Here is a 26,799-nt window from a genome sequence, read left to right on the forward strand (position 1 = left end):
CAATTCTGTACAAACAACTTATAAAGTCGTATGACATTCAATACTGCAGGAAGCTGAGCCAAGAGCCAACTAGTTTGGTTAAGATGAAAGACCCAGTGTACTCTTGGTCAAAGAGCTTTTTATGTATGTACGTTGTACGCAGGTCACCGCAGAAAGAATTCAATACAGCCAGCTATCAGCTTACATCATGGCCGTGCAGCCGATACATACACTGCTTTGCACTGATCACTGGAACAAATGTTAAATACTTCTGTCTTTCTAGCTTGGCAACAATCCACATATGACCCAGTACTAGGCAACAAAAATTAACAACTGCTTATATACAGTACATAATTATTACATTTCAACAAAAGCAGATACTTTTATTCTCAACATAGCCACCTGCTAGACACACTCAGGTGAACTCTAAGTCTGATCACAAAGACATTACACACCACCCCCACAGCCATTTCAATTTTAGTTGCGACATACCACATGTTTAGCTGGCGTCTACCTGCTGTGCATATTAATAAGCCAAGTGTTGGTTTCCGAGACAAGGACCATTCTCTCAAATTCATCACATCTAGCTGTAGGTCTTTTGTTGATTTTTTTTCTTTTCTTCTGACACTGTATTCCTGAAAAATGGCTTCAGTACTCCTTGGGACTGATATTGATCCCCATCCCCCTGCTCTTTTTTTCCATGTGCTGCTCTACTCTATCAATACTCCCAAGAGGTATTGGGTCAGTCTGCAGTTTCAAAACCAGACACAATGCACATCAGTGTACCATGCTGTAATCTACACACAGTCCACGTAATACTGAATCAAGAGCGACACCGCAAGTCAGGTTAATCATCCCCAGTTTAATTAGCTGTGTAGCAGAGAAACAATCAAATCTGAAGGATTTTTCAGTGACCCTCCAAGTAAAAAAATAAACTGCGCTGGCTGAGCTATTATGAAAGATTGTGGCGACAGCAAGACTGAATGCCAAAAAGCTATATAATTTGAAACTAATTAAATTCAAGTAACACAATTAAGACTTAAGTTTTAGCTGATTCAGTAAGGATCTAACAGGATTAGAGGAAATAAAATGTTAACTTTAAATGACAATCCAGGTTTTAAGTGGAGCTAGCATAAGTAACATATGAACCTTTTTCTTTAAGAAGTTGAAACTTTTTGACTAAACCTCTAAGATTTAAAATAGATTTATTAGTGATCCACAACCCAAATGTCTGATGACCAACACATTTCATCAAAATCTGGAACTCTCATTTAAAAAGACCAGAACTTCAAAGTTGGTGTTGAGTAATGGCTCTTGTCAATGGTATCAAAGCTCACAAGCTCTTATCGTATTTGTTATATGGATTTTCTTCTTCTTACATCAGTTTGAATCTGGCGTCCAGCAACAGTGATTTCATCAAGCAGGAAAAGCAGCCATTCACATGCAAGTACTCTCAGAGACTGGAAGCCAGGAAGTAAAATGCTATTGAATATTTCACTTTTAATTTTAAGGACAACATACCAAAGAGCAACATTAATAAAGCTAACATATCAAATATTAAATGAGTGTTTAATTTGACATTCCAAATCTAAGAAAACTTCTCTCCCACAGTGAGACTGTTCAGCAATAATTAGGAAATGTGTACACTGTTAAAACCTAGCTTCACCTCATTAAATAGCATATTTTTCAAGAGTTTTCATAGTAAGGCCGATACCATAAAAGGCCAAGATTTTGTTAGTTTAGTGATTTCTAATTGAAAGCATCCTGTGGGACATCAACATAAAAGTGCAGAATGACTGAAACCTTCACTGCATTTCAACATGTAAATGTGCAAATGCATACTCCAGCCATAGCTGTCAGTTTCAGAAGGGTAATGATAGCAAATGCTGACAGTTTCACAGCTATAACAACTGCAAAATCCAGCTCAATATGGCAGTGCTTTGGCAGTACATTCTTCTGCAAAAATGAACATCTGTCTTTAGCTGAACACAAGTAGCATGTCACTACCAGCAGTAAAATGCTTTAAAGACATCTTAAACAATTATTTGAATAGAACACTTCAGATTTTAAATATTCTTCACTCATTCACAAATTTAATAAAATGAAATACAATTGAGATTTTGATATGCAATGTTCAACTTGGTTTTAAAATTATCTTGCAATACAAAAGTAAGATGACATCCATTTTTGGATAAGTTTTAACAAAGGCTTTAACACTGCTCATGTTAGGATGACCACCTGCACTTGCTAATTAGCTTTGGTAAGAAATCTCACCTCAGTTCTTACTCCTGCTCATCCTCTCTAAACAGGGATAGTTGGTTAACAATTCTTGCACAAAATGGCTACTGTTCCCTTCATTCCAATGGGCTTAAACGTTTCTTCCCAATTCATAGCATACAGTATTTAATCACTGACACTCATTACCTCATTCTATAGGACTGGACAAAAAAACACACCAGCAAACGAAACAGAAAACACTGGCAAGTTTTCAGAAGGTCAGGAAGCATCCATGGAGAGGGAAATAGTTAATGTAATAGGATTATCACTAACTTTTGCAGTCTTGATGAAACGTCATGAATTTGAAATTTTAATTCAGTTTCTCACACCACAGATGATGCCAAAACTCACTTTCCAGCATTTTCTTTTCTACAGCAAAGAAAAAGGCCATTCAGCCAAACAATTTTAGCCCATTTTTCTGAACTTTTCAGCCTCTGCAGTACTTGCTTTTAAAAAATATTCACAGTTATTTTCATTTTTAAAACAACAATCTGTATCAAACATAAACACTACTAATAATGGTGCTCTTACAAAATCGAGGACCATAGTGTACTGGAGGTCTAGTGATTTGAGATATTAACAGGAAGATTCAATACATTTGGGTCGCATGGTAGCTCTGTGGCTAGCACTGCTCCCTCACAGCACCAGGGACCCGGGTTCGATTCCAGCCTCGGACGACTGTCTGTGTGGAGTTTGCACATTCTCCTGTGTCTGTGTGGGTTTCCTCCGGGTGCTCCAGTTTCCTCCCACAATCCTAAAATGTGCAGGTTAAGTGAATTGGCCAGGCTAAATTGCCCATAGTGTTCAGCGGTGTGTAGGTTAGGGATAAATATAGAGTAATAGGGTAGGGGAATGGGTCTGGGTGAATTACTCTTCGGAGGATCGGTGTGGATTTGTTGGGCCGAAGGGCCTGTTTCCACACTGTAGGGATTCTATGAAAATAGTAAAGACATAGATTTTGAGTGATTTTTGTATGTACTTATGTACTTTTGCTTATCTAGATAAATGTATACACTTAACCAAAAATAATTTTGGGATGCAGACCTATACATTTTCTGGTACATAACATTGCACAAGTCATCCAGTTACACGTTAGTATCAATTGGGTGATCAATATTGCTCTTTAGCAAGATATCAAAGCACCTAAAGGACTATATATTCCATGCAATATTTTTTCAAAAATCTTTTACAAACACTGCTTCTTTAATTATATTCATTCAATCTTGCACTGTGTAGATAAATATTTGAAACACCATAGACTTCTAAATTTAAACATCTAGCCTTCTAAACAAAAATGAACATATCCTCTGTAGAAAACAAGTATAAAGTGTACTTTATGTGGAGGCAAATAGATGAATAAGAATTGAAACAGGAGCACACCCACCAAACTGAAACAATCTTTTACTATAAGGCTTGGCCTGCAGTTAAAATATATTTCCAGCAAGCACAGTAGGGGTGGTGAAACTTTTTGCCTTGTAAGACATGAGGGGGCAGCCAATTTAGGAGAATAGAGGCAGTGGTGGGAACCTCCTATTAAGAGCCAAATGAGACTAGTTTGGGAAGTTGTCTAGTTTGGGAAAAATGGGGACAACATAAGTGACATGAAGGGATTACTGAAAAAGGAGAAACTTTCTTAATTCCCTTATACAAGTGATTGAATTAGCTGGTAGTTGGGTAAGACCAAGGCAGTTCGACATAACCACTATCTTTCAAGGAGAACAGCTGCTGAACTTTACAGCTCTATATGGTGTGTAGGCACTGTACAGTCACCCACAGGAGTGATGCCTCCGTATGGATATTGAAGGCTTTTCTTGTTAGGTTTTGGTTCACTGATCAAGACAGTGCCTTGAAGATTTTCCTGATTGAAATGGGATATTGTTTGGAACAGGGCAGCATGAGAAAATTTTAATTTTGTGACAGATAGGAGTATGAAGATGCAAAAATATAACATAACTGTGATACATAACTTTGGCATTCTAACTTTTTTGCAAAGTATTGTTGGAACTTCCTAAGTAAATATTTAATTAATTTAAACTAAAATTCCAACAGTCTCAATATCTTTTTCCAATCTCTTCTGTCTCTCTCAGACAGACAGTTCAAGCGTACATATATTACACAAACTACAGACAGAATTCTTTTAAATCATTGTCCCTGTAATATTGCCTTTTTACATTATGATACAACCTGACGGGATGTTCATAAAGTTAGCCTCATAGCAAAGCAAAGATGTGACACATGCCTTATTTTTAAAGGATAAAATAAATCTAAAAGCAACCAACCACAGACTACCAAATTTTAGTTTGTGTTGGTGGATGCAACTTTCCTGTCAATAGAAGTAAGCACTGATACTAAAATAACTTTTCAGTGCACCACATCCAGATCATTTTCAACTGGATGACTAACGATGCATTAGTGGTTTATCATCTATTTATGACAATTATTTTCAGCAAACCATGCCAGCAGAAACTGAATCTTGCTTTTAAGTACAGTGGCAAAGCCAAAACAAATCAACGCTCAGTACCACATCAACATTTCCCTTTGGTTAGTCAGTCACAGCCGTGCCCTTAATAGAGGAGAATTCCCAAAGAGATAGTGTGGTAAGTTTGACCAAGGGAGAATTTAATAATTCATCGTTTAAAAAAAAAGGGAACAATTCAATGCTGCCGGGCATGTTTCTGTATATGTTGACCACTAATCTCCAGCATTTAAAAAATCTAAATATGATTACTGGGACACATTTGTTAAGAAACATGGTATCAATTGTCAGAAGCAGAATATTGTGATGTTCATGACCCCACTCAGTTTTATAGGGTGACATACCTAAATCGCCATATGAAAAGACAACAACTATTTTTGAAGATTTGCTTTTTTTGGCAAAGTTCCTTCACAACCAGCTGGTTTGCATCTGTTTATCTTCAGCTGTCTGTTTACCACATGGGTGTAACTGGGACCATGGGTTACCATAAGACAGGATTCTGTGATTTTAGTTATCCTCTCATAATTAAAGAACAACTCAACAAAAACAAATAAAACTAAAAATGAATTGGGATTTTGGGATTCTTGTCCAACAATATTTTTCAAGTGCTTTTCCAAGTAGACAAAGTGAATTGAGGAAATGTGCAGTTTGAATTTTCAAAAGGTGTTTGACATGTTTTGTCCTTTGCCATTCTAACCTATAGTGTATGTATTTGCACTTTGTGCTCAACTGAGCTAATGATTTATATTGCCTCTTGCAAAACTAGGACATATTCGTTTGTCTATCTTGTATAAACATTTCAAAATATAATTTTCCTAGAAATTCTGAGAAAATGGGACATTGTTCTCCTTATTCTATTGTTTACTTCATTATACCAGCTGAATACCCCAATTTGACACAAAGCTAATATTTATATCAATTGTTAAACAGAGTGATTCTAACTAAAGTATTAAATTTGGTTTATAAAATCTAAAAGAAATTAACTCAATATTTAATTTATAACATTTTTACTTACTTGAAATGAAATAAAAACTTCAAAAACAATACTTATGTAGTATAACAGATGCCAAAAGTCTGCAAATAAACTGTTGTCTCATTTAAGTTTAGTTCCAAAAGATCACCCTGATATAGCTAAGAACAAATAGATATTTTAGAAATAAATTCCAAAGAAAACAGGAATCATTATGGTGGTCCTAAGTGAGATATATCCACTATGTAATCTACCTTTTGGTATTTTACAATTAAAATGTAAACTGGTCTACCTAATTCAAATATAATCGAATTCCATAAAGAACAAAGAATAGTACAGTATAGGAACTAGTCCTGCAACCCATGAACACTGTGCCAAACACATTCTGCCTTTCCAAACTAAAAACATCTAGCCTCTAAGCAGTCCGTATGCCTCCATTCCCTGCTAATTCATATATCTGTCAAGATGCCTCTTAAATGTTGCTATTTTAGTGGCCTCCATCATCACCATCTCCGGCAGTGCATTCCAAGTATTTAGCACCCATTGCATTAAAAAATCTTGCCTCTCACATCCCTTTAATCTTTCCCCCTTTTACCTTAAACCTATGAGCCCCAGTAATTGACATTATCATCCTGGGAGAAAGACTCCGGCTATCCATCCACAGCTCTCATAATTTTGTAAGCTTCTATTTGGTTACCTTTCATTATTTGATGTTTAAGTGAAAACTAACCAAGTTTGTCCAATTTCTCCTCATCGTTAATACACTCCAAACCAGGCAACATCCTAGTAAATGATTTCTGTGCCCTCTTCAAAGCCTCCATATCTTTCTTGTATTATGTGCACAGAACTGTAAACAATATTCCAAATGTGATCTAAATTTGTATACAGCTGCAACATGACTTGCCAATTCTTACACTCCAAGGCCTGACCGATGAAGGCAAGCATACAATATGCTTTCTTAACTACCTTATCCACTTGTGTTGCCACTTTCAGGGAACTATGTACCTACACACCAAAATCTCTCTGTGTTAATGCTACTAACATTCTGCCACTTACTGTATACTTCCCACCTGTACTAGATCTTCCAAAATGCAGTACCTCACATTTGTCTGGATTAAACTTCATCTGCCATTTCTCCGCCCAAGTATCCTCTGGCGATTCTCCTCACTATCCGCAGCTCCCTTAATCTTTGTGTCATCCACAAGCTCACTAATCAGACCACCCAGTCTCCTCCAAATTATTTATATATCTACACAGCCAGTTTTGTTTTAACTGGCACCATATCAACCAGCAATGTTGATAAACTGGAAAAAATTATATACCTCAAAAACCATGATCTGCTGCAATGTCCGAATGTCTATGCTGTAAATAAAGTATAACAGTGATATGTTATCCCTTGCATTAATTTCTATTACTTACTGAGTATTTTCACATTGATTTTGTCAGTTTGTTGATGTTTTTACATAGATTTTCTGAGGGATGATGATGTCTCTCAGCTTCAATTGGGCAGGGTTTACTGCGATTATATGTACCTCTTGATTATCCCCATTGGTGCCAGTTAATAAAATGTTTGCTGTATAACAAACAATAGGGGCCCCAGCACTGATCCTTGTGAAACACCACTCTTCACAGATCTCCAATTCAGTAAAACAAGCTTTCACTGCTACTTTGTCTTCTTTGACGAAGGCAGTACTGTATCCATCTCATCAGTTCACTGTGGATCCCACGTGACCTTATCTTTTGTATTATTCTTCCATGAGGGACCTTGTCAAAGGCCTTGCTAAAGTCCATATTGACAACATCTACTGCCCTGCCTTTATTAAACCATCTTTGTCACTCCCTCAAAAAATGCAATCAAATTTGGGGCACAATCTTCTCTGCATAAAACCATGCTGCCTGTCACGAGTAAGTCCATATTTTTCCAAATATGAGTAAATCCAATCCCTAAGAATCTTCTCCAATAATTTCCCTACCAATCACGTAAGGCTCACTGGCTTGTAATTTCCCAGATTATACTTGCTCTTCTTAAACAAAGGAACAATATTGGCTATTCTCCAGACTTCTGGGACCTCTCCTATGACTAAAGAGGATACAAAGAATTTGTATGAGGCCTGAGCAATTTCCTCACCTGCCTCTACCAGCATTCTGAAATAGATCCCATCAGGTCCTGGGGACTCATCTATTTTAATGCTTTTTAAAACACCCAACACCACCTCCACTTTTATATTGACATGACCCAGAATATCAACATACCTCTCCTGAGACTCATCATTCACATGTTGGACTGAGGCGTCTGTATCAGTGCTGTATAACTCTATGGCTACATGTGCTTTTCCTATGTGAGTACTGATGCAAAGTATTTTTTAAGGACCTCACCCAGTTCCTTCAGCTCCACATATAAATGTACTCTTTTGTCCTCAAGTGGACCTCCCCTTTTCTGAGCTACCTCTTGCTTGTTAAATACATTAGATGTCTTGGGATTTTCCTTAATTCTGTTTGTCAAAGACATTTCATGGTCCCTTTCAGCCCTCCTAATTCCTTGTTTCAGATTCTTCCTGCAATCTTTGCATTCTTGAAGGGCTCTGTCTGTCTTCAATTTCCTAAACTTTATACATGCCTCCTTTTCCCTCAATTTCTCTTGTCATCCAAGATTCCCAAATGTTGCCATCTTATCCTTCATTTTCACAGGAACATGCTGCTTCTGAACTCTGATGAACTGGCCTTTAACAGAGTCCCGTGTGCCAGATATGGAGATACTCTCAAACAGCTAACACTACTCTACATCTCCCAGTTCATGCCTAATACTGTAATGGTTAGCTTTCCCCCAATTTTGTACATTCACAGAGGACGATTCTTATCTTTGTTATACTTAAAACGTATAGAATCGTGATCACTATTTCCGAAATGCACAGCCACTGAAACTTTGATCACCCACCGGGCTCATTCCCCAACATCAAGTCTAGTATGGCCCCTTCCCTAGCTGGACTATTTACACATGGTTTGCCCTGAGGCATGGTGGATTTTGTATAGTTCTAGCTACGATACTGCAATTTTGTCTCTTTGATAGCCAATTCTGAACCATTTTACAAACATCCTTATGTCTAATCACCTAAACCTTTCTGTAGGACACAAGAAGCCCCATCTATCTAGTGCAATAACAATTGTAAAAATCAGAGTGTACTTAGAGGAAGGAAGTATTATCAAGTGTCCTACTGATCAGAATTCTTCATTATTCAACCTCAAATAAAATAAATACTTTAAATACAATTGAGAGTTAAATGGGGTTTAATTATGAATGTTGTTCATAATCTAAACAAAACTCATTCAATAATCTTGCACCAATGCAGTCATCCATTTTCATTTTTACAGAAATTGTTACCTATTTTAACTGTTACAGCCTCATCTTTACAATGAACTAAAGATAGATTATTAAGCATTAATGATCCTGGTCATCAAGACCTCATAGAATGAAACAGTGGTATGGTTACAGGACTGAAAATGTGTTGCTGGAAAAGCGCAGCAGGTCAGGCAGCAACCAGGGAACAGGAGAATCGACGTTTCGGGCACAAGCCCTTCTTCAGGAATGAGGAAAGTTTGTCCAGCAGGCTAAGATAAAAGGTAGGGAGGAGGGACTTGGGGGAGGGGCGTCGGAAATGTGATAAGTGGAAAGAGGTCAAGGTGAGGGTGATAGGTCAGACTGGGGTGGGGACGGAGAGGTCAGGAAGAAGATTGCAGGTTAGGAAGGCGGTGCTGAATTCGATGGATTTGACTGAGACAAGGTGAGGGGAGGAGAAATGAGGAAACTGGTGAAATCCGAGTTCATCCCTTGTGGTTGGAAGGTTCCTAGGCGGAAGATGAGGCGCTCTTCCTCCAACCGTCGTGTTGTTGTGGTCTGGCGATGGAGGAGTCCAAAGACCTGCATATCCTTGGTGGAGTGGGAGGGGGAGTTGAAGTGTTGAGCCACAGGGTGGTTGGGTTGGTTGGTCCGGGTGTCCCAGAGGTGTTCTCTGAAACGCTCCGCAAGTAGCCGGCCTGTCTCCCCAATATAGAGGAGGCCGCATCGGGTGCAGAGGATGCAATAGATGATGTGCGTGGAGGTGCAGGTGAATCTGTGGCGGATATGGAAGTTTCCTTTGGGGCCTTGGAGGGAGGTGAGGGGAGAGGTGTGGGCGCAAGTCTTGCACCTCCTGCGGTTGCAGGGGAAGGTGCTGGGAGTGGAGGTTGGGTTGGTGGGGGGTGTGGATCTGACGAGGGAGTCACGGAGGGAGTGGTCTTTACGGAATGCTGATAGGGGAGGGGAGGGAAATATATCCTTGGTGGTGGGGTCTGTTTGGAGGTGGCGGAAATGACGGCGGATGATGCGCTGTACATGGAGATTGGTGGGGTGGTAGGGGGGTTCTGTCCTGGTGGCGGTTGGAGGGGCGGGGCTCAAGGGCGGAGGAGCGGGAAGTGGAGGAGATGCGGTGGAGGGCATCTTCGACCACGTCGGGGGGGGGAAATTGCGGTCCTTGAAGGAGGAGGCCATCTGGGTTGTACGTTTTTTGAACTGGTCCTCCTGGGAGCAGATGCGGCGGAGTCGAAGGAATTGGGAGAATGGGATGGCTTTTTTACAGGGGGCAGGGTGGGAGGAGGTGTAGTCCAGGTAGCTGTGGGAGTCGGTTGGTTTGTAGTAGATGTCCGTGTTGATTCGGTCGTCTGAGATAGAAATAGAAAGGTCGAGGAAGGGGAGGGAGGAATCTGAGACTGTCCAGGTGAATTTGAGGTCGGGGTGGAAGGTGTTGGTGAAGTGGATGAACTGTTCAACCTCCTCGTGGGAGCACGAGGCGGCGCCGATACAGTCATCGATGTAGCGGAGGAAAAGGTGGGGGATGGGGCCAGTGTAGTTGCGGAAGATGGACTGTTCCACATATCCTACGAAGAGGCAGGCATAGCTGGGGCCCATGGCTACTCCTTTCGTTTGGAGGAAGTGAGAGGATTGGAAAGAGAAGTTGTTCAGGGTGAGGACCAGTTCAGTCAGTCGAAGGAGGGTGTCAGTGGAAGGGTACTGGTCGGTACGGCGGGAAAGGAAGAAGCGGAGGGCTTTGAGTCCTGTATGGTTACAGGACGTCTATTAGTCCATTTGCTTGTTCTGGCCCCTTGGTACTGCTATTGAATTAATATCACTCCTTGATTTTTCTACATAGTTCTGTATTTTTAACTCCCTTCAAGCACTAATCCAATTGTTTTGCTGTTATTAATGCATCTGCTTTCATCATTCTTTCAGGCAATTCATTTTAGATTACAAACACAGAACTTGTATTAATATATTCACTCTTTGTAAAATCTCTTGTTCTAGTATTTTGTTCTTTCTCTGCATGAAGTTTCAAATATTTTCTCAAGGAAAAGCTGAATGGAGATAAATTGAGAAATACCTCTGAAAGTTCTAGTGGTACCGATGGACCATATTCATTTTAATATAAAAATTATACTTTTGAAATGGAGCAAAAAACAAAAAGCTTCTAGACCCCCAGCTAGTTCATAAATGTCCTCTGGATATGGACACCTGCCATTCTTATCTGGACTGCCTTATATGTGACTATAGTCTCATCCCTTATGCCTGTCTATTAAAATTTCACTTAATAAGCATGAGAAGAAAAAGTTTTCTAGCATCTTCTCAGGAAACTAAGGATATCCAACAAATGCCAGCCTTGTAAGTGCTAACTATATCGCAAAACTTAATCAAGGAAAGTATTTGAAAATCAAGTTAACATCTCCCTCTCTTTTTGGAGAGGAAGTCTGATCAATTTCCCTTTGATCTTAGTTGTTTCCATCACAACTCTGCCAGGTATTAAAATCTTAGCTTATCATTAGGAACTTCGTGCCACATTTCTCCTAACCTGGAGACGGTTAACTTCTATTGGCTTTCAGCTGCACTTGTTGCAGATACCTTTGTGCCTCACACACCCAACTGAGACTTATTTTATATGAAGTGTTAGCCCAGTTTTTATTAGGGGACTGGAGGGAAAAGAAGAAAAGTGCAGCTGAGTTCCCATTATAACCTCACACTTAACACTTCCAGCAGAGATCACATCATTTCAATTAAAAGTAGAGATACTTGTTGTCTTTCCCTTTCTAGCTCAGGGGTACTGAAACTTGTATTACTCCCATCTCTACATGAGGTGGAGGCAGCTAATTCAGCAGAAAATGGAAAATAGATTTGGAAACTTCCAATCATTAAGTTTTAGTAATGCTGTATTTACGAAATGAATCATTGGGATGTTACTTTTTTAAAAACAAACTTATAAACACCTCTTCTTTTCCCTGTAATACTAATTTTGAACAATTACTTAGTCACTGAATACCACAAATGCTAAATGAAAGCATAGGAAGTTGTTTCCTCTGGCGAAGAATCTCAAACACAGGGGTACAGCCTCAGGATAATTATTTAGGTCTTAGATGAGGAGAAATTTTTCACTTGAAGGATTATGAATTTTTGGAATTCTCTTTCCCAGAAGGTATAGAGATGTTCTGCTGTTGATGATATTTAAGATTAGGACTTCCAGCCCTTGAAAAAATTAATAGATTGGGATCAAGTCAGAAAGAGGAACTGAAGTCCAAGATAGGTCTTGATTGTACTGAACAGAAAGCCATATGGTCTACTCTTCCCTTTACTTGTGGTTCTGCATTAATTTAGCCATAGCACATAATATTTAATAGCATTATGACAGTACATATTGAAGCAATGTTAATTAATAATTAGCATTCAATCAAAATGTACTTCTTGGTCAATTAACAGGAGACACTTATCAATCTCTTCAGACTGTTGCATTGCAACTATGCTTTAAATTGTGTTATAATAATTGGTCAGAAAAACATAAGAAATCATTGTATTATTCTGCACTACAAAGAAAAATCACACTTTAGGATTGTGTTGAGTTCAAATGTCATTTCTGGCTATTGTAAACTCATCACAACTAGTGATTTGTTATTCCTTTGTATACAAAACTTCAGAGTTTGGTTTAAAATATTATCTTCAAACTTTTAAATGGCAAAAGTATACCTGGTCATACACTGGTGGTAAATAAATGATCTTTTCGTGGCCTCCTCTCCACTTACCTGCCCTCTCACTTTAACTCTTAACTTCTTTACTGTTCAAAATATTATCTATCTCAGCTTTAAAAGCATTTAGTGAGGAAGGCTCAACCACTTCACTGGGCATAGAGTTCCATAGATTCAAAACTCTCTGGGTGAAGTAGTTCCTCCTCAATTCAATCCCTAAATCTGCTCCCCCTAATTTTAAGGCTATGCCCTTTTGCCCCATTTTCACCTGCCAGTGGAAACATTCTCCCTACCTCTATCTTACCAATTCTCTTCATAATTTTATATTTCTATAAGATTCCCCCCTCATTCTTATAAATTCCAATGAATATAATCTCAGCCTACTCAATCTCTCCTCATAAGCCAATCCAACCACGGAATCAACTTAGTGAACCTCCTCTTTAGTGTATGCCAGTACATCCTTTCTCAAGTAAGGAGACCAAAACAATTTTATAGAGATATATAATTAAAACAAAAACAGAATTCTATAAAGTTGTGTGAAGTTTCACAGCATTTCAGAAATCACAAACAACATAGGTGCAAGTTAGCAATGGGAACGTAATGATATTTAAAAAAAAAAATCACTGTACAACCAAGGACTGCACATATTTCCTATCTGTTAGAAAAATAGCTACTTCCAGTTATATTTATGGTTCTTGGTATCCAACAGCACATGGAGATTGGATGGCTGGCAAATTAACATGTTAGTTATTTAGAGTTTGGGCTATTTGTTAGTCGGCAGCTCATTGTGAATTATTCATTGCAAAATTATACTGGCAGCTCCAACAAATGGAAGTCAAATGAAAAACAGGGAAATACAACTTGGTGAAGGCGTGAAGACAGATCTTCAAGGAAAGTTGAAAAAAACACAAATGTACTTCAAGCTAATAATGAACACAAGATATACACAGCAAAGGGATGTATGCATGAGGGCACCTGAAAACAATTTCAGCAACATGCACACTAGAGCTGTAGTATTTTAAGTGGTCTAAAGAAATACCATATTCGTCAAAAGCTGAAGGAGCTGTATTTAGGACATCAAGACAACAGATTATCAAAAGATTTTGTCCTGATGTTTCTAAGGAGTTTAAACAAGTAAACGGAAGCCACTATAATATTAACATAGAGAGACAAACATAAGAATTAGGAGCAGGAGTAGGCAGTTAAGCCTCTCTAGTCTGCTCTGCCATTTAATATGATCGTGGTTGGTCTCATTGTCTCAACTCCACTTTACTGCCCGTTAGACACAATCCTTCAACCCATCACTAATCTGAACTCTGTCTGTCGATCTGTTCCTTAAATTTACTCCATGTTCCAACTACTGCACTCCTGGACAGTGAATTCCACAGATTCACAACGCTTCGAGAGAATTTCTCTTCATCTCGGTTTTAAATCTGCAACCCTTCGTCCTAAAACTACGACCTCTCAATCTAGATTGCTTCACATGAGGAAATATCCTCTTTCTACTTTGTCAATCACCTTTAGCATCTCAATACCTCAGTCAACTTTCATTCTTCTAAACTCAGGAGAATATAGGCCTTAACTGCTGACTCTCTTCATAATACAAACCCCCTCACGTTTGCAAATCTAGGTAGAGAACCACCTTTGAATGCCACCAATGCGACCATACGCCTCCTCAAATAAAGAGTAAATATTTTGCAGAACCCTCCAGGTGTGGTCTCACCTAATGCCTTGTACAGTTGCAGCAACACATACTCTACTCCTTCAGCAATAAATGCCAAAATTCCATTAGCCTTCCTTATTACCTGTTGTACCTATGTACTAATTTGTTGTGATTCATGCACAAAGACACACAGATCCCTAAACTTTCTATCCATGTTAAATTTCATCTGTCAAATTTTAGCCCATTCACCTAAACTATTTGCAAGCATTTGTAAATTTCTTACTTCTTCATTACAACTTACTTTCCCAACTACTTAAGTGTCATGTCCAGATCTGGCTATAGTACTTTCACAATTTCCACACACAAGTCATTAATATATTTTGTAAACAGTTGAAGCCAAAGAACTGACCAGAAAAAAGGTCATTTCTTCTAACTCTCTGCTTTCTATTGGTTAACCAACCTCTATTCAAGCTAATAAATTATTCTAACCCGATGTGATCTTAAAATACAACCTTCTATATTATAATAATACACAGGGCATATATACACAATTTGGGCTAGTATATTTGAACAGCATTTTTAAAAATGATATAGTAAAAAAGAGTTTTAATAACACTTTTGTTTACTGAACTAAGAGCTAAAATGGGTATAGTTGTTTGCATCAGTGGAAACATCCCTCAGGTCAATTATTTTAGAATTTAAATTAAGATCATAATGTCTAGCTGAGTTCTTCCAGACTTGTGCAATTCACCCTATCAGAGGGCAATGGTGCCTTAAGCAAATCTGATATTTCTAACCAGCTCACAAAGCATGCTTATTCCTTTCTTTTTTGCTTGCTTGTACACAATGTTGACTTTGACTTCCATTCAGCTTCAGCTATTTAAGCTGCTTGTACGTGAAAAAGGTTGCTCATTCATTCCAGACTCCAATTTTCTTTGGCAACTTCACCGTTTATTCCTCCTCCCACTGAATGTTTTTAAAACATAGTTATTTTTGTCATTTTCTTTCTCACAGCTCATATCTTTTGTTTTTCTTTCACTTCATTTAACTGTATTCCCTTCTTTTCTATATCAGTTTGAACACACTCTGGCATCATCAATAATCCTTCCAAAAGACACTGATCAAAACTTGCGTAGAAGGCACCACACCACCATCTTTCTCAAGGGCAACAAGGGCCGGGCAGAAATATTGGCTATCCAGTGACAGCCACGTCCCAGAACAGAATAAAAAAAATTGAATCTGTCCACCCTGTATTCGTCTTCATGGAAAGTTTGCATATCTTATCCACACATTCTCCAGAACCAGTTTTCACAGAGGGTGATGCAGATATAGAACAAACTACCAGAGGAAGTGGTAGAGGTGCTTACAATTACAACATTTAAAAAACATTGAGACAGGTACATGAATAGGAAAGGTTTAGAGGGATATGGGCCAAAAGCAGGCAATTGGAAATAGTTTAGTTTGGGAAACGTGGTTGGCATGGATGAGTTGGTCCGATGAGTCTATCTCTCTCCTGTATGACTCTATGACAACGAATATGAATTTGTCCCTTCTAAACCACCAAAAGTTGGTCATTTACTTCTCTTACGTTTATTAACTTATAGTAATTAGAAAGTGCCAATGGAAGTAATACTTTCCTTCAATCAGTCTTCCATTTCATCCTAAAAAGTAATCTTTGGAGACCTCAGTTCTATTTATTCACATTAATTGGATCCAGCATGAAACATAATTTCTGGTGGTTCCTAACTGACCTCTGTTGCTTACCATTTTTAAGCCTCTGTGGCAGTAAAACTTAAAAATGTAGCAGATACGTTATCTATTGGCTTTTCTTGTTTGATATTATATAGCTGGACCTTCAGAATGCAGTTATTAACCAAGTTACTTCATTAGTAAATAAAAACAAATCAGAACAAAGATACATTAACCGTTTAAAACAAATACAAAAAAAAGGGACACAAGTAAATTCTTTTCTGCAAAATTTAAATTACACGCTTTTGTGGTTGTTGCATAGCAAAATAACTGGATCCTCAAAAAATACTATGCAAAAAATATTTTACATGAAAGATCCCTGATTTAGAAGGTAACCATCAAAGCCTTCAGCTATTTAAACATTCTAAAACTTTTGCTATTCAACACTGTCCTCCACAAACAGTACGAAGCCCTCCTAACTGAACAAAAAAATTTTAAACTGTTAACTATTTGAGTATCTCAATGAATACATTCTATAACCTATGTTTCATTCCCAACCAAAAATCTAATTTTTTTTTCTTTTTGGTTCAGGACTTATTCAATATGTAATTAAATATTTAACCTAACATCTAATTTCCCTATATTATGATACACAGTTACAAGGTGAAACAACGTGCATTTAAAAGGGTTTGAGGCATTCAATTACATTTTAGAATTGACATGTTAGACTGTTCTTTCAAATCTAGATCATTCAACATAACTTTTGAGAAGTGGCACTCTGGAACATTTTCAAACAGTGACACTAGAAGCAGTGCTGTAGAATGTCCTCATCTGTGTATTTAAAATCAAATTACTTTACACAAGAAAATAACAATTCCAGCTTATGTTATTTGGAATTATTCACTATTACTAATTGATTTCCTATGGTTTTGCACTCAGGAAGTGACATAAGAACAAGAGACATAATCACACTAATGACAAAACTTCAGTTTCAATTGTTAGCAAGTTTTTAACTTCACTAATTTATTCTCAGAGGCATTGCCCACAGGGAATGAGTGACACGTATAAGAAGTGTGAAACTGTAAAACAGTCTGACATAAACATATCGAAATCAAGCTGCTACATTTGTAAGTTTTGCTGTAATATATATTAACATGTGGCTACAAACAACCTATGGACATAGCCAGGAGAAAAAGTGAAAATACAAAAGGGTTGAACAATTTCAGTAGTTCAACTATATTATTTAATTGGATCAGTAAAACCAAACATGGCAGTCAGAATGAAAGCTACATGCTCCACACTGTCACCTTCTGACCAAAATTTGCAAATACATATACAAACTTAAATCAATTATTTTTTCAGTACTGTACTTAGCTTTAACAGAGGTTTTTCAAGAACTAAATTGTTATCTAAGATTATTAAGTTTCAGAAACCTTTTACAGCACAACAGATAGGAGGAGAGACACAATATTGAAAAATCCACAATTCCTTTGTTGTTGTGAAACTATTGATTTACAGGTTAATTAACAATCTCAAAGGCTGCAATGGAACCATTCATCCAAGGCAGTTACTATATTTATGATTTTATATAGTAAAAGGGGACAATAGATTGTCACAACACATAGAACAAAAGTTGATGTAACTATTTGTGGTCCTATCAATCTACTTCAGTGAACCTCAAAGATTTCATGGCAATATTCAACAACATGAACTCAAAATGGACAGAAAAATCTCCACTTTTTTAAACTGTTTGAATTCTGACCTTGAAGAAAATGCAACTGTGAAGCATAAAGAATCAGCAACAGAAAGATTTATTTGAACAGTGTGCAGAGGGTAAGCTGCAAGATTCATATCCATTTTAATCATATACCTATTGGAAAATGTTGCATATTACTTTTCAAACCTTCCATATCTTTTATGCACGTAATTTGCAAAATGATTATTTAACAGAAAAAAAATAAGAGTATTACAGATTCAATTAAGCATTATACGTAAGATAATTAATTCTTAGTGTCATTTCAAAATATTTTGTGATACTCAGATTTTACTTGGTTTTTAATTGTATTTCAAAAAAATTACAAAGCACAACCAATATATCAGATTGTTATACTTTAGGAAATCTAAATTCAAATGTCAAAGCAAATGCAACAACTTCTGGAAAATTGACACGAGTTGGATTGATAATTCAGTTGATTTTTTTCTGTAATATTCCTGGATTCATGAGGATTAAACATGTGGTTAGTTTTGTTGAAGGAATTTAGCATAAATATACTCTGATCAGGATTTGTGTAAAGATTTGTAGTTTGGGTGCTGGTTGTTGTGTTTGTGGGTACGTTTGCCAAGTTGGGAAGTTGATTTGCAGACATTTCGGTCTCTGTCTAGGTGACATCTTCAGTACTTTGGAGCCTCCTGTGAAGTTCTACTGCACTGACTCTTCTGGAACTTATTTGGTTCGGTTTCTGCTGCTTCCGGTTGTTTGTTGTAGTGGCCGGTATATTGGGTCCAGGTCTCTGTACTTGTTATGATGGGGAGGTGGCAGTGTTGGATTGGGGTGTATAAAAGTTAAAAATCACACAACACCAGATTATAGACGAACAGGTTTATTTTGAGATACTAACTTTCAGAGCACTGCTCCTTCATCAGGTAACTAATGGGGCGGTATCATAAGACTCAGAATTTATAGCAAAAGATCAGTGTAATGCAATTAAAATGATGTATTGAACTAGACTGCTGTTAAGTCTCTCATCTTTTAGAATGGGTTGCAGGTTTCAGTTCATTAATATGCAAATCCCCGAATTATTTTAAGTCACATTCTTGAGATATCTTAAGGTTTATAAAAAGAGGTGACCTCTCAGCTCAGACAATGTATTAAAGGTGTGAGGTTAGAGTCTGTCTGTATCCCAATCTTGAGACAGACTGGTTCTATTTCCAAAATAGGAATTTATAATACATTATATGGATTGACTGCCTGCAGATTGTGTGTTTTTTGAGCAAAATAGAATGTATCTGCAAATATGACTCTGCAAATACAAATTCACCTCATAGACTTGTGTGTGCGAGCCCGCATGCGTGAGAGAGACAGAGAGTGAGTGTATGTCTGCATGTGACAGAGTGTGTGTTTGCTTGTGTGCATGCTTGGTAAAGTGTGTGTGAGAGTGTGTTGGAGTCTAAACCTGTGAGAGGGTGTGAGAGAGTGAGAGTGTGTGAGTGAGTGCATGTGAGAGAGAGAGAGTATGAGAGAGGGTATACATGAGTGTGTGAGTATGTAAGAGTGAATGTGTGCTCGTGTGTGCATGTGACAGAGTCTGCAGTGTAATGGGATCACCCATAAATGTGACATGAACCCAATGTTTCGGATGAGCCCATCTCATGGGTTCCGAACTTGGCTATCAGCCTCTGCTCTGTGTTGTTGCGTATCCCAAAGTCGCCTTGGAGGATGGTCACCTGAAGATCCGAGGCTGAATGTCCCTGACTGCTGAAGTATTCCCCGACTGGGAGGGAACTGTCTGGCAATTGTTGCGCGGTGTCCATTCATACATTGTCGTAGTGTCTGCTTGATCTCAGCAATGTACCATGCCTCCGGGTATTGCTGCCTGCAGCGTTTGAGATAGACAATGTTGGCCAAATCACAGGAGTACCTGCCGTGTACATAGTGGGATCCATGTCAACACTCTGTCACTTCTTGCAGTGGTTGCCATGACAGGGTTGTACGGTCTTGTGGTCGATGTTGTCCTGAAGGCTGGGCAGTTTGCTGCGAACAATGGTCTGTTTAAGATTTGGTAGTTGTTTAAAGGTGGGAAGTGGAGGCATGTGAGAGGTTTTGGCAAAGTGCTCATCCTCATTGATAATGTGTTGCAGGCTGCGAAGAACATGGTATAGTTTCTCTGCTCCCGGAAGTACCTGACAATGGTTAGTGTTTCAAAACACTATATAGGACAATCAGGCAGACAACTAACAATCACATCCACAAACACCAACTAGCCACTAAACACCATGACCAGCTGTCCCTACTAGCCATACACACAGATCACACAGACCACAAATTCAACGAGGACAATACAACGATCAAAGGACAAGCTAAACAGAGGACAGCCAGAGAATTTCTAGAAGCATGGCACTCATCCACGGACTCTTATCAACAAGCACCTTGACTTGGACCCAATATACCAGTCACTACAGTGAACAACCAGAACCGGCAAGCAGTAGCAGCAGAAACGGAACCAACTAAATTCTAGAAGACACAGTACAGCAGCGCTTCACAGGAGGCTCCAAAGCCCTGAGGATGTCACCTAGACAGGGGACAAAACTTCTGCAAATCAACTTCCCAGCTCGGCGAACATACCCAAAAGCACAATACTCTGATCATCACTACAATATAATTTTCATTACCTTAGAGGTAGCAGTTTATAACTGAATTCTCGCATATCCTGAATATAATGAAAGGACAATCAAACTTTCACTTTGACTCAGTTGGGACACAGTAAGGGTTAGAGTTAGAAGATTTGAGAATTCATGACCTAAGCACATGTACTCAGGCGATATTTCAGTGCAGTGCTGACAATATCTGCGTTCAAGGTATGATGTTTAAAATGAGTCACTAAAGTGATGACTATCTTCCAATTCCAATGGTAGTAAAAGATACATCACAAAGCAAACTATCTGCTGTCTATCTTCTGTTCTGTTCAATATTTCACCTTCAACTAACCATCAAAACGTATTAACAGATCATGTACTACGCCTGTTGGTGGGAATTTCTGTGAATTTGCCTCCACAATAAATACTAGACTTCAAAATAATTAATACTCTAGTTATCAAGTACCTTAGGATGTCCTGGTAAGTGCCTTATTAGCAAATTAAACTTTTCCTACAATCATGTGTTTTTTTTTGGTTGAACCTGGATGGTCAAAACACATTGTATTTAATGTTAGTTTTATTGATATACATCAATTAGTTTATGAAATTATCAGCATTGTTCTTTACAAAATAATTTTCAAAAACTTTAAATCCACACTTACTCACAATGATAAACCTAACTGCAGTTTTATATTAAATATACCAATTAATACTTTTGAATGAAAAGAAAAATAAACAAAAATAATTATATTCTGCCCAATTGCACTGGTTCACAGAAAATGTTATGACCTCCAAACCTTCTATGATATCTGTGGTCTGCTCATTCTGACCTCTTGTGTATTATGCCAATGTAATTGCTCCATCAATCAGAGCACTGCCTTGAATTCACTCACTATACCTCTTTACCACACCTTCCCTTATAAGACATTTGTACAGATGGATAAGAGAAGGGAGGGTCAGGGTAGTGGCAGATAGAGTTATAGAGATGTACAGCATGGAAACTGACCCTTCGGTCCAACTTGTCGATGCAGAATAGATATCCTAAATCAATCTAGTCCCATTTGCTAGCACTTGGCCCATATCCCGCTCAACCTTGGTGATTTATGCACCCACCCTGATGCTTTTTAAATGTTGTAACTCTACCAGCATCTACAATTTCGTTTGGCAACTCATTCCATACACGCATCACCCTGTGATGAAAAAGTTGTCCCTTTTAAATCTTTCCCCTCTCACCTTAAACCTATGCCCTTTGCTTCTCTGAGATGGGGGAGTCCAGAAAAGACTTTGTCTATTTATCCTATCCATGCCCCTCATGATCTGATAAGGTCACCCACCAGCTTCTTACGCTCCAGGGAAAACAGCCCCAGCCTATTTAGCCCTTCCCCAGAGCTCAAACCCTCCAACTCTGGCAATATCCCTGTAAATCTTTTCTGGACTCTTTCAAGTTTCATAACATCTTTCCCATAGGAGGGAGACCAGAATTGCACACAAGTCAAAAGTGCCTTAACCAATGTCCTGTACATCTGCAACATGATCTCCCAACTCCTATACTCAATGCTCTGACCAATTAAGAAGGGAAAAGTCACAACAACAGGTTATAGTCCAACAGGTTTATTTGGAAGTACAAGCTTTCGAAGGGCTGCTCCTTTGTCAGGTAGTACCAGCATCCCCACAATAAAGGAATGCATACTAAACGTCTTCTTCACTCTCCATCTGAGACTCTACTTTGAAGGAACTATGAACATGCACTCCAAGGATTTTTTGTTCAGCAGCACTCGCCAGGACCTGACTATTAAATGTATAGGTCCTGCCCTGATTTGCCTTTCCAAAATGCAGGACCTCACATTTATCTAAATCAAACTCCACCTGCCACTCCGCAGCTCATTGACTCATCTGATCAAGATCCCGTTGTAATCTGAGGTAACCTTCTTCGTTGTCCACTACACCTCCAATTTTAGTGTCATCTGCAAACTTACTAACTATACCTCCTATGTTCATATCCAAATCATTTATGTAAATGATGAAAAGTAGTGGACCCAGCATCGATCCTTGTGGCACTCCACTGGTCACAGGCCTCCAGTCTGAAAAGCAACCCTCCACAACTATTCTCGGTATTCTACCTTCAAGCCAGTTCTTTATCCAAATCGCTAGTTCTCCCTGTATTTCATGTGATCGAACCTTGCTAACCAGTCTACCATGAGGAACCGTGTTGAACGTCTTACTGAAGTCCACACAGAGGAGAAACGGAGGACTGCAGATGCTGGGGATCAGAGTCAAAAAGTGTGACGCTGAAAAAACACAGCTGGTCAGGCTGTGGTGGGGGAGGGGGAAGAAATGGTAGCTAGGAATGCGATTGCTGGATGAAGGTGGGATGGTGGTGATAGGTCGGAGTGGAGGGTACAGCGGATGGGTGGGAAGGAAGACAGACAGGTAGGACAGCTCAAGAGAGCGCTGCCGAGTTGGAGGGTTGGATCAGGGATAAGGTAGTGGTGGGGAATAATGAGGAAACTGGTGAAATCAACATTGATGCTGTGTAGTTAGAGGGTCCCAAGATGGAAGATGAGCTGTTCTTCCTCCAGTCATCCACTGAGTAGGATTTAACAGTGGAGGTGGCCCAGGACTTGCATGCCCTTGGCGGAGTGGGACAGGGAGTTATACTGATCGGCCACAGGGCAGTGGGTTGTTTAGTGCCTATGGCTTAGAGATGTTCTCTGAAATGTTATGCCCCTTGGCATCCTGTCTCCCCAATGTCGAGGAGACCACATTGAGAGCACCGGACAAAGTAGATGAGGTCTTTGGATATGCTGGAAAACCTCTGCTGGATGTGGAAGGATCCTTTGGGACCTTGGATGGAAGTTTGGGGGGAGGTGTGGGCTTTTCCAGAGCCACACTTTTTGACTCTGGTCTCCAGCATCTGCAGTCCTCACCTTCTCCACTGTGCACTTTAGTAAGGCATTCAACATGGTTCCTCATAATAAACTGGTTAGCAAAGTTAGATCACATGAATACAGGGAGAAGGAGCCAGTTGGATACAGAATTGGCTCAAAGGTAGAAGACAGAAGGTGGTCGTGGAGAGTTGCCTTTCAGACTGGAGGCCTCGAAGGATCCTTCCACATACGGCATAGGTTTTCCTGCACCTCCAAACATCTAGTCTACTGTGACTGGTGCTCTTGACGTGGTCTCCTTTACATTGGGGAGACAGGATGTCAACTTACAGAATGTTTAAGAGAACATCTCAGGGACACACACACCACACACACTAAACACCCCCACTGCTCTGTGGTCAATCACTTCAACTCCCCCTCCCAATCCTCCAAGGACATGCAAGTCGTGGGCCGCCTCCTCCACTGTCAACACCTAGGCAACCAGCAACTGGAGGAAGAACACCTCATCTTCTGCCTTGGGAACTTCCAACTACACAGAATTAATGTCGATTTAACCAGTTTCCTCATCTCCCCTCACCTCACCTTATCCCAGATCCAACCCTCCAGCTTGGCACTGCTCTCTTGACCTGTCTTCCTTCCCACCCATCCGCTCCACCCTCGAATCTGACCAACACCATCACCCCCACCTTCATCCACCAATCGCATTCCAAGCTACATTCTCCCCAGCCCCACCCCCACATTCCTGATAAAAAGCTTATGCTCGAAACATTGACTCTCCTGCTCCTTAGATGCTGCCTGACTGGTTGTGCTTTTCCAGCACCATACATTTTGATTCTGAAGTCCCCATAGATCACACCACTACTTTGCCCTTATCAATCCTCTTCGTTACTTCTTCAAAAAAATTAATCAGGTTAGTGAGATATGATTTCCCACACACTAAGCCACGTTGACTATCCCTAATCAGTCCTTGCCTTTCCAAATGCATGTAAATCCTGTCCCTCAGGATTCCCTCCAACAATTTGCCCACCACTGATGTCAGGCTCACCAGCCTATTGTTCCCTGGCTTTTCCTTACCACCCTTCTTAAATAGTAGCACCATGTTAGCAAACCTCCAATCTTCTGGCACCCCACCTGTGACTATCAATAATACAAATATCTCAGCAAGGGGCCCAGCAATCACCTCACTAGCTTCCCACAGAGTTCGAGGGTACACCTGATCAGGTCCTGGGGATTTATCCACCTTTAATCATTTCAAGGCATCCAGTACCACCTCCTCTGTAATATGGACATTTTCCAAGATGTCACTATCTATTTTCCCACGTTCTATATCTTCTGTCCTTCTCCAAGGTAAACACTGATGCAAAATACTCATTTAGTATCTCCTACCATCTCCTGCGGTTCCATACATTGGTTGCCTTGTTGAACTTTATAGAGTCCTTTTCTCTCCCTAGTTAGCTTTTTGTCCTTATAAGTATTTATAAAATCCCTTTGGACTCTCCTTAACCCTGTTTGGGTGAAAGTAAGGACTGCAGATGCTGAGGATCAGAGTTGAAAAAAGTGTAGCACAAGAAAAACAGGCAGTATCTGGGGAGCAGGAGAGTCGATGTTTCAGACATAAGCCCTTCATCAGGAAAATTTAACCCTGTTTGCCAAAGATATCTGATGTCCCATTTTTACCCTCCTGATTTTCCTCTTAAGTATATTCCTACTGCCTTTATACTCTAAGGATTTACTCAATCTCTGCTGTCTATAACTAACAGATGCTTCCTTCTTTTTCTTGACCAAAACCTTAACTCCTCCAGTCATCCAGCATTCCCTACCTCTACCAGCCTTGCCTTTCACCCTAACAGGAACATATCGTCTCTGGACTCTCGTTATCTCACTTTTGAAGCCTTCCCATTTCTCAGCCGTCCCTTTACCTGCAAACATCCGCTCCCAATCAGCTTTTCAAAGTTCTGGCCTAAAATCATCAAAATTGGTCTTTCTCCAAATTAGAACTGAAACTTTTAGATCCTATCTATCCTTTTCCATCACTATTTAAAATCTAATAGAATTATGTTCATAGTTCCCAAAATGCTCCCCCATTGACACCTCAGTCACTCGCCGTTCCTTATTTCCCAAGAGTAGGTTAAGTTTTGCACCTTCGCTGGTAGAAACATCCACATACTAAATCAGAAAATCTTCTTGTACACATTTAAATTCCTCTCCATCGAAAACCTTAACGCTATGGAAATCCCAGACTATGTTTGGAAAGGTAAAATTCCCTACCATAACCACCCTATTCTTCTTACAGATAACTGAGATCTCCTTACAAGTTTGTTTCTCAATTTTCCGCTGACTATGGTGAGGAGGGGGTGGGGGTGGGGGGTCTATAGTACAATCCTAATCAGGTAATCATCCCTTTATTATTTGTCAGTTCCACCCAAATAAATTCCCAGAAATATCCTCAGTGCAGCCGTAATGTTATCCCTTATCAAGAACGCCATTCCCCCTCCCCTCATGCCCCCGCCCCCCTCTTTCTGTTCTTCCTATAGCATTTGTATCTTGGAATATAAAAATACCAGTCCTGACCATCTTTCAGCTATGTCTCTGTAATTGCTATGATATCCCAGTCCCATGTTCCTAACCATGCCCTGAGTTTATCTGTCATCCATTTTAGGTCTCTTGCACTGAAATAAATGCAGTTTTATTTACTTCATTCTCTGATTTGCTCTTGCCTGCCCTGACTGTTTGACTTGCTCCTCTTCCCAACTGTACCAGTCTCAGACTGATCTCTTTCCTCAATATTTCCCTGGGTCCCATTCCCCCCAAACACACTAGTTTAAATCCTCCCAAGCAGCTCCAGCAAATCTCCCTGCCAGTATATTAGTCCCCTTCCAATTCATGTGCAACCCGTCCTTCTTATACAGGTCACTTCTACCCCAGAAGAGATTTCAATGGTCCAAACATGTGAACCCTTCACCCCTGCACCAGCTCCTCAGCCACTCAGTCACCTGATCTATCCTCCTACTCCTACCCTCACAAATCATAGCACCGGGAGTAATCCTGATATTACTACCCTCGAGAACCTCCTTTTTAAATTTCTGCGTAACTTCCTATATTCTCCATTCAGAACCTCATCCTTTTTCCTTCATATATCATTAGTTTCGATGTGTACAATGACCTCCTGCTGGTTCCTCTCCCCTTTGAGACTAGTCTACACTCTTTCCAAGATATCCTTGATCTGGCACTAGGGAGGCAATATACCATTCTGATTTCTCACTGCTGGCCACAGAAACGTCTGTTGTGTTTCTGATTAGAGAGTCCCCAAACACAATTGAACGCTTGGTGCCTGGCGTACCCCCTCATTACATTAGAGCCTGTCTCTGCACCAGAAACTTGACTGTGCTACATTTCCCCTGAAAGTCCATCACCCCCCACATTTTCCAAAATAGCATACTTGTTTGAGATGTGGATAGCCATAGGAATG

General features: G+C 39.5%; 1 protein-coding gene across 16 annotated transcripts in view; it reads right to left on the reverse strand.

Annotated features, from left to right (window-relative positions):
- Nucleotides 1-26,799, reverse strand: part of LOC122555094 (zinc finger and BTB domain-containing protein 20-like) — a 339,090-nt gene that overhangs the window by 119,698 nt on the left and 192,593 nt on the right. For 2 of the 16 annotated variants that reach the window (XM_087992874.1, XM_087992867.1), the window contains exon 1: nucleotides 472-987. The exons of the other annotated variants lie outside the window; for them this stretch is intronic. The gene's annotated coding sequence lies outside the window, so the exon portion shown is untranslated. Of the gene's footprint in view, nucleotides 1-471; nucleotides 988-26,799 lie in introns of those variants that run through there. 16 annotated transcript variants of the gene reach the window in all.

This window comes from Chiloscyllium plagiosum, unplaced genomic scaffold, assembly GCF_037043375.1.
Source record: "Chiloscyllium plagiosum isolate Xiang-an unplaced genomic scaffold, Cpla_swu_hap1 HiC_scaffold_12, whole genome shotgun sequence".
In the NCBI taxonomy this organism is placed as follows: domain Eukaryota; kingdom Metazoa; phylum Chordata; class Chondrichthyes; order Orectolobiformes; family Hemiscylliidae; genus Chiloscyllium; species Chiloscyllium plagiosum.